Source organism: Pseudopipra pipra, chromosome Z (assembly GCF_036250125.1).
Source record: "Pseudopipra pipra isolate bDixPip1 chromosome Z, bDixPip1.hap1, whole genome shotgun sequence".
NCBI classification, from domain to species: Eukaryota; Metazoa; Chordata; class Aves; order Passeriformes; family Pipridae; genus Pseudopipra; species Pseudopipra pipra.
The window spans coordinates 40,605,619-40,618,023 of NC_087581.1; positions in this window are offsets into that span (position 1 = coordinate 40,605,619).

Below are 12,405 nucleotides of genomic sequence, written 5' to 3' on the forward strand. Positions count from 1 at the left end.
CCAATTTGTTATGATTTCTAGGATTCCAGGGTGATTTGAGTTTCCAATTCGGGCATGCTGTGTAATCAAAGCAATCCACTTGCTTCATGTAGCATCAGTAGCATGATGGATAGGGGGCACCTTTCCTTTGAACATCCAGCTCAGCACCAGTAGTTGGGGTGCTAGGAGGAGCTGTGTTTCTGCGCCAATCACCTCTGAGGCTGCTTGTATTCCTTCATAAGCTGCTAGGATTTTCTTCTCTGTGGAGGTGTAGTTGGCTTCAGATCCTCCTGTAGTGGTTGGCCTCGGGTCTTACCGGGCACTTTTTGCCAAAGGCTCCAGGAGGGACCATTATCCCCAGCTGCAGAATAAAGCACTTTTTTCATATTTGGTTCTGTCCTGACTGGTCTAAGGGCCACGGTGTATGCAATCTCCTGTTTAATCTGTTTAAAGGCTTGCTGTTGTTCAGGATCCCATTGGAAATCATTCTTCTTACCGGTCACTAAGTAAAGAGGGCTCATGATTTGACTGTATTCAGGAATATGCATTCTCCAAAAACCTATGGCCCCCATGAACGCTTGTGTTTCCTTCTTGTTAGTTGGTGGAGCCATCGCTATGATCTTGTTGATGACTTCCATTGGAATTTGACAGCGTCCATCTTGCCATTTCACCTCTAAAAATTAGATCTCTTTGACAGGTCCCTTGACTTTACTCATTTTGATGGCGAAACCAGCTTTGAGGAGAATCTGGATAATTTCCTTTTTCAAAAATTTCCTCCCATACAATAATGTCATCAATATATTATATGTGTTCTGGAGCCTTACCCTTCTCTAGTGTAGCCTGAATCAGTCCGTGGCAAATAGTGGGACTGTGTTTCCACCCGTGGGTCAGACTGTTCCAGGTGTACTGCATGCCCCTTCATGTGAAAGTGAACTCTGGCCTGCACTCTGCTGCTAGAGGGATGGAGAAGAATGCATTTGCAATATCAGTGGTGGCTTAACGTTTCTCTGCCTTGGACTCCAGTTCGTACTGGAGCTCCAACATGTCTGGCACAGCGGCACTCAACGTGGGGTGACTTCATTCAAGCCATGATACTCCACAGGGAGTCTCCATCCTCCATCAGACTTACATACAGGCCAGATGGGGCTATTGAAAGGTGAGTGAGTCTGAATGACCACCCGTTGGCTCTCCAGCTCTTGGATCATTTTATGGATGGGGATCTTGGTTTGTTTGGTACTGTCATCTATGCACTATTTTAGTGGCCATTGGCACTTGTTGATCTTTGACTTGTAACAATCCCACAATGGAAGGATCTTCTGATAGGCCAGGCAGGGTAGATAATTGTCTAAATTTCTCTGTAGCCACTGTGGCTACACCAAAAGCCCATCGATACCCCTTTGGGTCTTTGAAGTATCTTCTCCTGAGGTAATCAATGCCAAGGATGCAAGGGGCCTCTGGACCAGTCACAATGGGGTGCTTTTCCCATTTGTCTCCTGTTAAACTCACTTCAGCCTCTAGCACTGATAATTCTTCATGTCCCCCTGTCACCCCATAAATCCAAATGAGCTCTGTGCTTTTATGCCCTGATGGCATCAAGGTGCACTGTGCACCAGTGTCCACTAAAGCTTTATATCTCTGCGGATCCGATGTGGCAGGCCATTGAACTCACACAGTCCAGTAAACCCTATCATCCCTTTCCTTCTCCTGGCCAAAGGCAGGGCCCCTCTATTATTCTTGATCAGAGTATTCACTGTCTGATCCTTCATTGCCCAGTTAGAGGTTCCCTCACTGGGATCACAAGAATTGTCTTCGGTCTTTCTGCTTCTCAAAGGTCGCTGATCTCTTTCCAGGGCCTCTGCAGCAACTGTGTGGACAGCCTTCTTACTAAGTTTCTTCCCTCTCAATTCTTGTACCCGGGCTTCAAGTTTATAGGTAGGTTCACCATCCCACTTCTGTGTGTATTCCCCTTGGTCACGCAGAAAGAACCACAGCTCACTATGTGGCCTGCTCCTGGGGTTTTCTTTCCTCCTGAGTTGGGCAGGAGGAGACCGAGACTGAGACCGGTTTCTTAGGCTGTTTTTGCAGCGATTCTCACATTCAGGGCATTCATGAGGCCTCTCCATCCTCTCCCTAGTGTGTGTTCATTGGTGTCGGACATCGGAGCTTTCTCTGAAATCTAACTTGCTAGCCCAAGAGAGTGAGGAAGCTTCCATACCTTCTGCTATACTCCATATGCAGGCACAGATCGTATCCACATTTGGTTCATTCATCCTTGGATGATATAGTGTTATCAGACAATTAACATATGATGCAGGGGCACCTTGAATTACTTTTCTCTACAAGGGCAGCATGCAAGGAACATGCTCTGGATTTTGGTAGCAGGGGTTATCTGGGTCACTGTAAATCATTTCCAGCATGGCTAGTTCCTGAAGGTATTGGACGGCTTCCTCTGCAGTAGTCCATCTTCTTGGAGAGCACATTAGATCTTCTTTAAATGGGTACCTTTCTCTCACAGCAAAGAGGACCCGGGTCCAAAGACTGCAAATAAATCTGTCCCTTCCAATTTCCAGTTCAATTTCATGATCTCTGGCAATAGATCCTAGTTGCTGTGCTTCATCACCTTCTAACAGGTGACTTCTAGCCCCATAACCCAGCGTCAGAGCAGCCAGGTAAGAATTCGTTCCCCAGGCTGGCGGCTGTAATCTCTCTGCAGTTCCCGAAGTTCTGATGGGGTCAGGGACCGGGTAACTTTGTTCTCCTGTCTAGTTTCCTCTCTGCTTCTCTCACGTGGAAGTGAAGGTGGAAGCACCGGCTATTTGTCCTGTCTCCTTTTCTTCTCTTGGAGGCATGAGTGGGGTAGATCCTTCTCCTTCTTCCTCCCTTACTAATCGCAGAGGTAGGCCTGTAGGTCTTGCAGACCTCCTTATCCATGTCTTCCTTTTCACTACAGGGGCAATAGTGACTTCAGATGTCATGGTTTGGGTCCTTGTCTCAGTCATAGTCTTTTTAGAATATTGAACAGCAGCTTCGTAGGCACAGGCTAGGCCCCAGTATAGGGTGAGAAGTCGCTGGTTTTGATCAGGGTAGGCAAGGCATCCTTCCATCAAACGACATGTGAGTTTGTTGGGGTTGAATAATTGTGCTGGTGTGAAGTCCCAAGCAAGAGGGGGTGTTAGATGCCCTAAGAACCTGCCTAAATTCATCCACATCCTTTGCCATCCAGGAACTGGCCCCTTTAGATAACATCCTAGTAAAAATTCTCTCTCGAAGTTGGTTTTGTCCTGGCAGAAGGCAACAAAAACAACACTGCCTTCCCCACTGCCCATAATGTTTTAAGAGCATTGGTTAAAAGCAGTAATAAAGCCAAACAACTCAGGTACAGATTAGTAAGGATCGCGGGTGCTTTCATTACCAGGCCATCTATGTCAAAATCAAGAAGAGAAATAAGGTTGATTTCTTTCCCTTCTGTGTTTTTTTTCCACACCCTATCAGAACTGTTAGTAAAATTACAGGTGTCCCCACAAGAACTGGGCAAATTGCCATGTTTTTGTTATATGTTCCTGGCTTAGTATAAACAAACAGATAGGTGAGGCAGTTGTTTTTATAAACAATCCATCTTGCCAGTTTTCCCAGCCAATGCACCAAAAACTGTTCTAGTTTGCTTTGGCTGAATACCAGGCACCCACTGGGCCTGCACCTGAGTTCCCACGGAGGAAAGGGGATGGGGGAAGGAGAGAGGGAAGGAAAAAAAAACCTATGAGAAGTCAAAACTGCTAGGAAAGATTATTTATATTACACAAAGATAGGAAACACTATAGGCAGTATGTATACAAAAAAAAAGGTAAAAACAAATAAAGATACTTCCCAAACAACTGACGCTTTCTTCCCAAAACCACAGTGCTTGGCAACCGGAAGAGAGGGATCTCTTCCTTCCTGGCTGTTTAAATAGCTAGGCTGACATAACATCACATTGAATATCCTGTTCCTCCTCGGAAAAGGAAGTGCCATTTGAATACACAAATCCATTATAGATATTTGAAAAGCTTTTCAGTTAAAACTGAGAGCCATGAGTCTGCTAATCAAAGTATCTGTGCATGTACATTATTGCCACAGACTGACTTTGCTGCGTGCAAGGATGCGTAGCTACAGTAAAAACTTCCACCATACAGCTGTAGGACTCATACCCAGGTCCAGTTCCACGCCTATGATAACCTCCTGGTAGAGAAATCACTTTGTTGTAAAAAATTAAAAAATAAATAGCAAGAAGCTCACTACACTGAGCCTGCAAATGTCCTTTGGAGTAATTAATTAATGAGCATAAAGTGGACTCAGATAAGATATCATTAAAAGCAGTGGCAGCCAGGTGATGGTGATGCAGAGTAACCACTTAATTCAGTTTTGTCCTTTGTCAAACCTTGTAGCTGTTTGTAACATCAATAAGCAAGTTCTATGCATCTCTGTGTTTATAAGTAATTGTTGTGGTCCAGCCCCAGACAGCCATCAGGCCCCACACTCATTTCCCCACCATTGGGATGGATCTGAGAGAGAATTGGAAGGGTAAAAGCTGGTAAACTCATGGGTTGAGATAAAGAGAGTTTTATAGGGAAACACAAGCACACAAGCTTTTTTTTTCCAAGTCAGGCTTTCTTTCTATGCTGTAGTCTCAATCACAGAATGTGCCCTTCTCATTTTAATTTGCTCTGTAAATAACTTTACACAGTCATAATAAAAAAAAGGAACAGTCAGTTTGGGAAAAACAAATAATTGTTTTATATTTCAGAGCTTTTGCTGGTGCAATCTTACTGCCTCAAAAATTAACCAAGCAGGAAAAATGACACAGATAAAATTATGTGTCTGAAGAGACTCAGTAATTTTAATAATTTTGCTACATTTTATTTTAAGACATTTATTCTGGATGACTTAGGATGGGTGATTAAAAATCAGTGCTAAATTTTGCTCTCCTAATTTCTAAGTTATAAAGCAGGTGGTGGAGATGGAAAGCAATAAGGAGAAAAATATTCTGCATGAAATGTAGTGTAAGTTTTGTGTGCTTATGAAATTAATTGGTGGAATTTTCTGCAAAAGTATGGTAGCAAATATAGGCAATACTTTAGTAGTATTTCTTCAGCACTTTCGTAAAAAATCAACATGGATATAGATCCATGCCCTTGTTTTTTAATCTTTTGCAGTTTTACCTTTATTCTAGAAGTATCTAAAAAGTGTTTGCCATTGTGCCTTGAATAGGAGAGTAAGAAAAGGGTGATGAGACAAGTATGTTTGACAAACAACTCAGCTTTGAAAGAGAAAATGGTGAGCATCAGTTCTTATTATTGATTCTCTGACATTCCTAAGGTGGTTTCTTCTAAGGATGGGACCCAGAGGCACTAAAGTGGCATCTGAAACACAGCAAACAGTGTAGTCCCATCTCAGAAGTGAAATACCAGCAAAAAGAAACCTGTAACAGTTACAAACAGTTCTCAGAACCCACTGGACAGTGCAATTACCTTGTGCACAAGATGGCTAGAAACAACATTTAGCAAGTCACTTTTGCACAGCCTTTGTAAATTTTTTACACTGTTATTTGCTTCACCTCATTTAAGTTATAGCATCCTGATGTAATTCCCCCAGATGTTCCATTTATATAAGCAATGAGTGATGATTGCTAGACAAAAACACACTTTTGATAGAATTACATTTAGAAATATACTGAAGTAGTTAGAATTCACTTTCCCTGTGCAGCATGATTGTAATGACATTAGCATATCTCACACAGTGGTAAATTAACAGCTAATTATATTTATCCTGAAACTTTTAGGACAGTTTTCTGGATCCATCAAAAGGCCTGTATGGTATTCCTGATTTACTACTGCTGAATAGAATCTATGCTTATTTTAAGGCTTTTTCCATCTATTTATAAGTTCTTCCCACTATCTTAAGCTGGAAAAGAAATATAGAAGATCCAGCTAACAAGGTACAACAAGCTAAAAACACACAAAAATCTATGCTAATTAAAAAAAAAATCTATTTCCAAAATGGGTAAGTCTCTCCTTGGAAGTGCTAATCGGCAATGAAAAAAAGATACTTAGTTTCAAAAAAATAGACTGAGTTGGCATTGTTATGTTAATTTATCCAATTAAAAATGGTCAAATATGCATTCATGGGGCTTAAGGTTAACAAGTAGGGGTTGTATTTCACAGTCAATTAGGAACTTACTGTCTGGGTTCAAGGTTACCTTATGCAGGTTTTGTTCATAAATGTCTATCAACTAAAATTGAATTTACATCTGAGGCTGCTTTCCTTTCCTTACATCTGAGGCTGCTTTCCTTGGCTAAACTGGGAAAAAAAAAATCATTAGTCTGTTAGTAACATAATTGCTCTAATTTACCACAAAACCAAGACTAATATAATAGCAAACACAATGGCACTGCTGTACAGTGACTCTCATTCTTATTTCTATTATATTAAAAATATTTAGTTTAGAGAGAACAGAGTTTCTTACTGTTACCAGGGGAAGCTGCTTGAAAAGTGGAACACTTTCATCCTTTATTCTCTCCTAAGACTTTTTTACTTTGGACAACTTAATTCATAATCTTTAAAAATAAAAATAAAACTCACACATATGAGCAAGGTAAACTCCCAATAGCCACCTTTACTAAATAAATACAGTATGGAACATTTCCTAATAGAAATCCTCAGATGATGGATTTTGAAGGCTCCAGAAACAAAATAAATTGGGACTTAGCAAGAAATTTGCAACTGAATAGGGGGTTCTATTTTACATCATCTGGTTAATGACAGTTTCTGAATCGTTTCTTGCTTCTTTAAAACGTGGTCGCTGGAGTTCAGAAAATATTCAAGAATGAAAGGCTAAGAGCTGATTATGGCAATTTCTGTCCCATCTGTAATTGATTTCACAAGTAAACAAAAATTCCCACTCCACAGGGGATGCAAAGCATAGTGTGAGTATTTATATATTTCTATTTTGGAACCTATTACAATTTCAATAGCTGAAATTCAATGTTATTTTAGCTTATCTCTAAGTTATTTAGTGAGTCTAAAGAGACATTATCAACTAACTAACACCATCTAATAAACTGAATTTCAACAGTAATAAAAACCTTTAAATGTAAAAAAGAAAACTACATAGAGCTTAGAAATACATGTTAATAACAAATCAGTTGGGATTTACATTCATTTGGTTAAATGTCAAAACCAGTTTACAGCATTTTTTTTTCCTTTTTAGCTGGATTTCCTACTCTTAATCCAAGAACAGAAACATCCAAGCCATTTCAAGCAGTTTTTTACCAAATGTGACTGTTTTTCCGGAGGTTAAACCTGTCCTGGATTTCTAGAGCTGGGGATGACTCTCTACCTCTGAATATCTGCAGCTCAGCTGCTGTCCATGCAGTCATCCCAGTCTGGAGATCAAGAGAATGTTTTCTGATAGAAATCTTTCCCTTGAAAGCTGAATTTACTGTAGGTTTCCAAACTAGTTGCCTAAAAATGTGGAAACCTGTCTGTCCAAGACAAAAGTGTGGAATGTGACCCTTGTGCATCCCAGCCTGCGAATCAGATGGGCAAACACCTAAAATCAAATACCACTGATGTCCCGGGACTTCAGATAAGAAATATGACACCCACAAATAGAAATTATTTTCTAAGACGTGGCTCGTTTTGAGCTACTTCAGATAGATGCTCAAGATGCTCAGTATCTTCTATAAACAGGCTTAACTATTACATGTAAATATTACTAAAGATGTTCAAATGTCTGCATATGTGCACAAAATCACATAAAGTATTGTGGACTTTGTTCAGATATTTAATTGAAAACTGATTCTTCAGCCACTTCATATTTTGCTTCACATCAAAAGCTAAAGTGAACTAAGTCTGGATACCATTAAATTACACTGGAAAGCATTTTGAATGTCAGCTCTACAAAATATGTCTCCATCATGGCTAGGCTTCGCGAACGAAGATTTGGGAAGGACTCCACCCACATTTGCTACAAGCGCGCTGGTGGTTAAAGAGGCCAATGCGAGATAGACAAGTCCGGTTGCAAAAGGCACAGCAGAAAGACTCCTTAGGTGGTATATTCTGCAAGGCACGATTCTTTCTGCGTTGTCTTTTCTCTTCGATGGTGATCCTGCGTGCGTTCTCAAAGGAAGCAGCAGCGTTATAGATGTTGTGTCTCCAGACCTCCCGATTGGAGGCCAGAGTAGACCAGTTATGTTGATCAATATGGCCAAGGCTGAGATGTTGTTTCAGGGAGTCCTTGTATCTTTTCTTCGGGGCTCCTCTCATGTGGCAGCCAGTGGCAAGTTCACCATAAAGCACAATCTTAGGAAGGCAGTAGTTTTCCATCCTGGAGTTGTGCCCTGCCCAACGCGGCTGTGTTCTCAGCAACATGGCCTCAATACTCGTAACTGCTGCCTGTTCTACAACAGACATATTGGTCACATAATCTGCCCAGTGGATGTTTAGGACTGTACGGAGACAGCGTTGATGGAAGTGTTCTAGGAGACGCAGGTGGTGGTGGTAGATGACCCATGATTCAGACCCATATAGAAGAGTAGACAGCACAATGGCTCTGTAAACACTGATCTTTGCACTTTTCTTCAGGTATTTATTTCGCCAAATTCTCTTACAGACTTTTCCAAAAGCTCTGTATGCCTTTGCTAACCTGTTGTCTATCTCTCCATCAATCTTACCATCCGAGGAGATGAGGCTACCAAGGTAATTAAACTGTTGGACTGATTTGAGCTCTGATTCATCAGTGGTGATATGGGGATGATGGAAGACTTCCTGAGGTGCCGGTTGATAGAGAACTTCTGTCTTCTTTAAGCTGACTTCCAGCCCAAAGAGCTCAGCAGCATCTGCAAAGCAGAATGTTAAACGCTGCAGAGCTGCTTCTGTGTGAGTGACAAGGGCGGCGTCATCAGCATAGAGCAGCTCCCAGACAAGATGGTTTAAGGTCTTAGCGTGGGCCTTCAGTCACCTTAGGTTGAATAGGCTTCCATCAGTACGGTATTGAACGTCGATACCATCTTCTTCATTGAGATCTGCCGTGGTCCTTTGGAGCATCATGCTGAAAACAATTGTGAATAGGGTTGGTGCAAGAATGCAACCTTGTTTCACACCATTGGTTATTAGAAAGGCCTCAGCAAGTGCAATATGTATAATAAATCATCAAATACATTTTATTCATGCTTAGCCCTTTCCTACATATTGATTTACTTAAGTCATGATGGATGAGGACAAAATACTTTGAAAAAATTCTCTTTTGAACTATAGTATTCACTCTGTATGACTTTAAGTATCACAGAATCACAGAACAGTTTGGGTTGGAAGAAACATCTGGAGATCATCTAGTCCAAACCCCTGAGCAGTCAGGGTCATCTGGAGCAGGTGACACAGGGATGTGTCCAGGTGGGTTAGGGATGTCTCCAGAAAAGGACACTCTACACTCTCCCTAGGCAGCTGTTCCAGGCTCTGCCGCCTCCATGGAATGAAGCTCTGCCTCATGTTGAGGGAGAACTTCTTGTGTTTCAGTTTATAGCCATTGCTTCTCATCCTTTCACTGGGCACCACTGAACAGAGTCTGGCACCATCCTCTGACACCCCTTGGGGATGTTGGTGTGGACTGATGGGATCCCTTCTCAGTCTTCTCCTCTCCAGACTAACCAGGCCCAGGTCCTACAGTGTCTGTTCATCAGGGAGATGCTCCAGACCCCTCATCACCTCTGTGGCCTCTACTGGACCCTCTCCAGTATCTCCTGCTCTTTCTTGAACTGTGGAGCCCAGAACTGAACACAACACTCCAGATGTGGCCCCACCAGGGCTGAGCAGAGGGGCAGGATCCTCTCCCTGATCTGTTGGTCACACTCTTCCTGATTCACCCCAGGATCCCATTGTCCCTCCTGGCCCCCACGGCACTGCCAGTTCATGGTCAACTTGTCACCCACCAGGACCCCTCCATCCTACTCCACAGAACTGCTCTGTAGTAGGCCACCTTCAGCTTGTTCCTCTGTTACCAATTCTTATGCTCTTAAAAACTGATGTTATAAATGAAATATGCAGTGAGTGGGCTAAAGTTGTTCATTCTGGAAAGCATCTTTCTCCCTATTTGTTAATGAAAAAACATCTGTTCTCTAAAAAAAAAAAAATAAAAGTGAGGGTAGTTGTGATAGATACCACTGAATGTATTTCAAAAATATTTATTACACCCTGGAGTGAGTTTTTATGTAGAAAAGACTAAAAAATTATTATATAAAGAGACATTTGCAATGACTTCATATATATATATTTATATGCTTGTATGCATATAAGTTATTTATAAATGCAATAAACTAGATGTGTCAGTTATTAAAGAAAGCATCATGTTTATATCAGATCTCTTTCCACTTTTTGCTGTCTTTGCCTTTATTGACTGAAAGCTATATAACTATTCCCTTTCGATCTTTCCTCTCCAGACTCCAAACTTGATGTATGACCTGCCAGAGAGGAAAATCTGTAGCTTTTATATGTATCTATTATTGTGTATACAATGTGAGAGTGTGGATATTTATACATATGTGGGTATATATATATGTGTGTGTATATGTATAATACACATATAAATGTATTATATGTATATCAAGGACAATATGGAACACTTCAGCTGAAATGTGGAAACAATGCAACAGTATTTACACAGACTAAAATTTCAGTATGAGCCAGATGTTATTTAAAATGTTATTTAAAATTATATTCTGCGCAGAGGTGAAGACCTATCAATTTTAAACAAAATAATTATTTAAGTCACACAGTAAAGGTGCTTTTGACAATAGAAAAAAACCCCCACTTCAGTCACAATAAAATCTAAAGCTCATCAAGGGGAAAAAGCCAAAATCCTTTGCACTTTTTCTAACTCAAAATTAATTTGAAGAGGTTTTTTTATGATAGTGATAGCAATAGATGATCAAATTATTTGATTAAATATCTGAATTACTAAACCATGGAGTATCTTTAAGATTCATATCAGGGAAAACCCACAAGCATTCAAGAGTCTCTCCATGCTACAATCACAAGGTCTGCCTTCCAGCTGCATGCACAAAATAAATTTCTTTGATCATTTTAATTATGATGAAACAGCCCAGAATAACTAGAATAATTTGTTCAAAAGAATCAAGATTGTCAGGAGCCAGAATTAAATATGAAGAAATTGTTTCTTGTGGGAAAAAAGAAGGGGCAGCTACATTGCAAAGCCAATTATATTCCTGAGTGAGGACAGTTGCCCAAAGGGTTGTTGAAGGATCATCTCTGTTGCAGAGGTGCTGCGTCATCAGGCTAGGGGCAAGGTCTTTATATCAACAACTTCAGGATGCTAATGGAACAAATGTGGGGAAACATTGCCTTTCAAAAGTCAATTTTTCTATAACTGCCAGTCAACCTTAATCTCTTAATCCAAATTCAAACAGACAAACAGCACTTTTGCATACGTGCATGATTAAATCATAGATATATACCCCTCCCAAAACTGGCATTTGGGGATTAACTGAATTTCCATTTTATCCCAAATTGTGACAATCAGTCAAAATAAAATATTGTGTATAGTGCTTAACTCAGAAAAGCACAAATATGTTTTATCAAGGAAATGCTGAGCACAGGAAAATTTTCTATGTATTCATGTAACATAAACTTCAGTTTCTAATTTATTTTTTTCTCACCAGGAGAAAAAAAATATAATTTCATATACAATAACTATATACCCAAGTACAAAAGGTGAATTTTATTTTCACACATTGCAAAAATTGTATTGTTATACCACATATTTTTAAAATTTTCTTTCCATATTTGTATTTTTGCCATTCTCTGAAAATTACATGGAAATTTAATTTCATGTTGACTTCTATAATGTATTTTTTTAGCACAATGCCTGTTCACAACATATAGTTTTCTGATACTTTTATATCTAGAAATCTATCATATTCATTTATTTAAAAATAATATTGCCTATAAGGTTGTAAGTTTGTGCTAATGGTGCCAGAATTTATCATTCATGATTATTACAAATAATTAAGAAAATTAGTCAGTTTAAAAGCTCCGATTGCCTAAATTGTTACTAGTTTTAACACATATTTTTGAGTTATACTTCCTGGGTGTTTTGGGAAAAAAAGCTCTCTTGGTACCTTTCGGCACTTTAGAAACAGAAGGACTTTCATTACTGTCTAGTTTTGTCCTTCTGTCTCAATGTTTTTTTCCCTTTGATGGGAACTGGAATGGACTACCTAAATATTTATGATTCTGTGATCAGGCCTCCTGCTAGCACTCCATTTACCCTTTAGCGCTTAATCAGGATGGACATATTTAAAACATCAAGTCTGAATCTCAGCCTTCCTGTAGTCAAAATACATTTGTCCATAGATTTAAACAAGTTCACGACTCCAT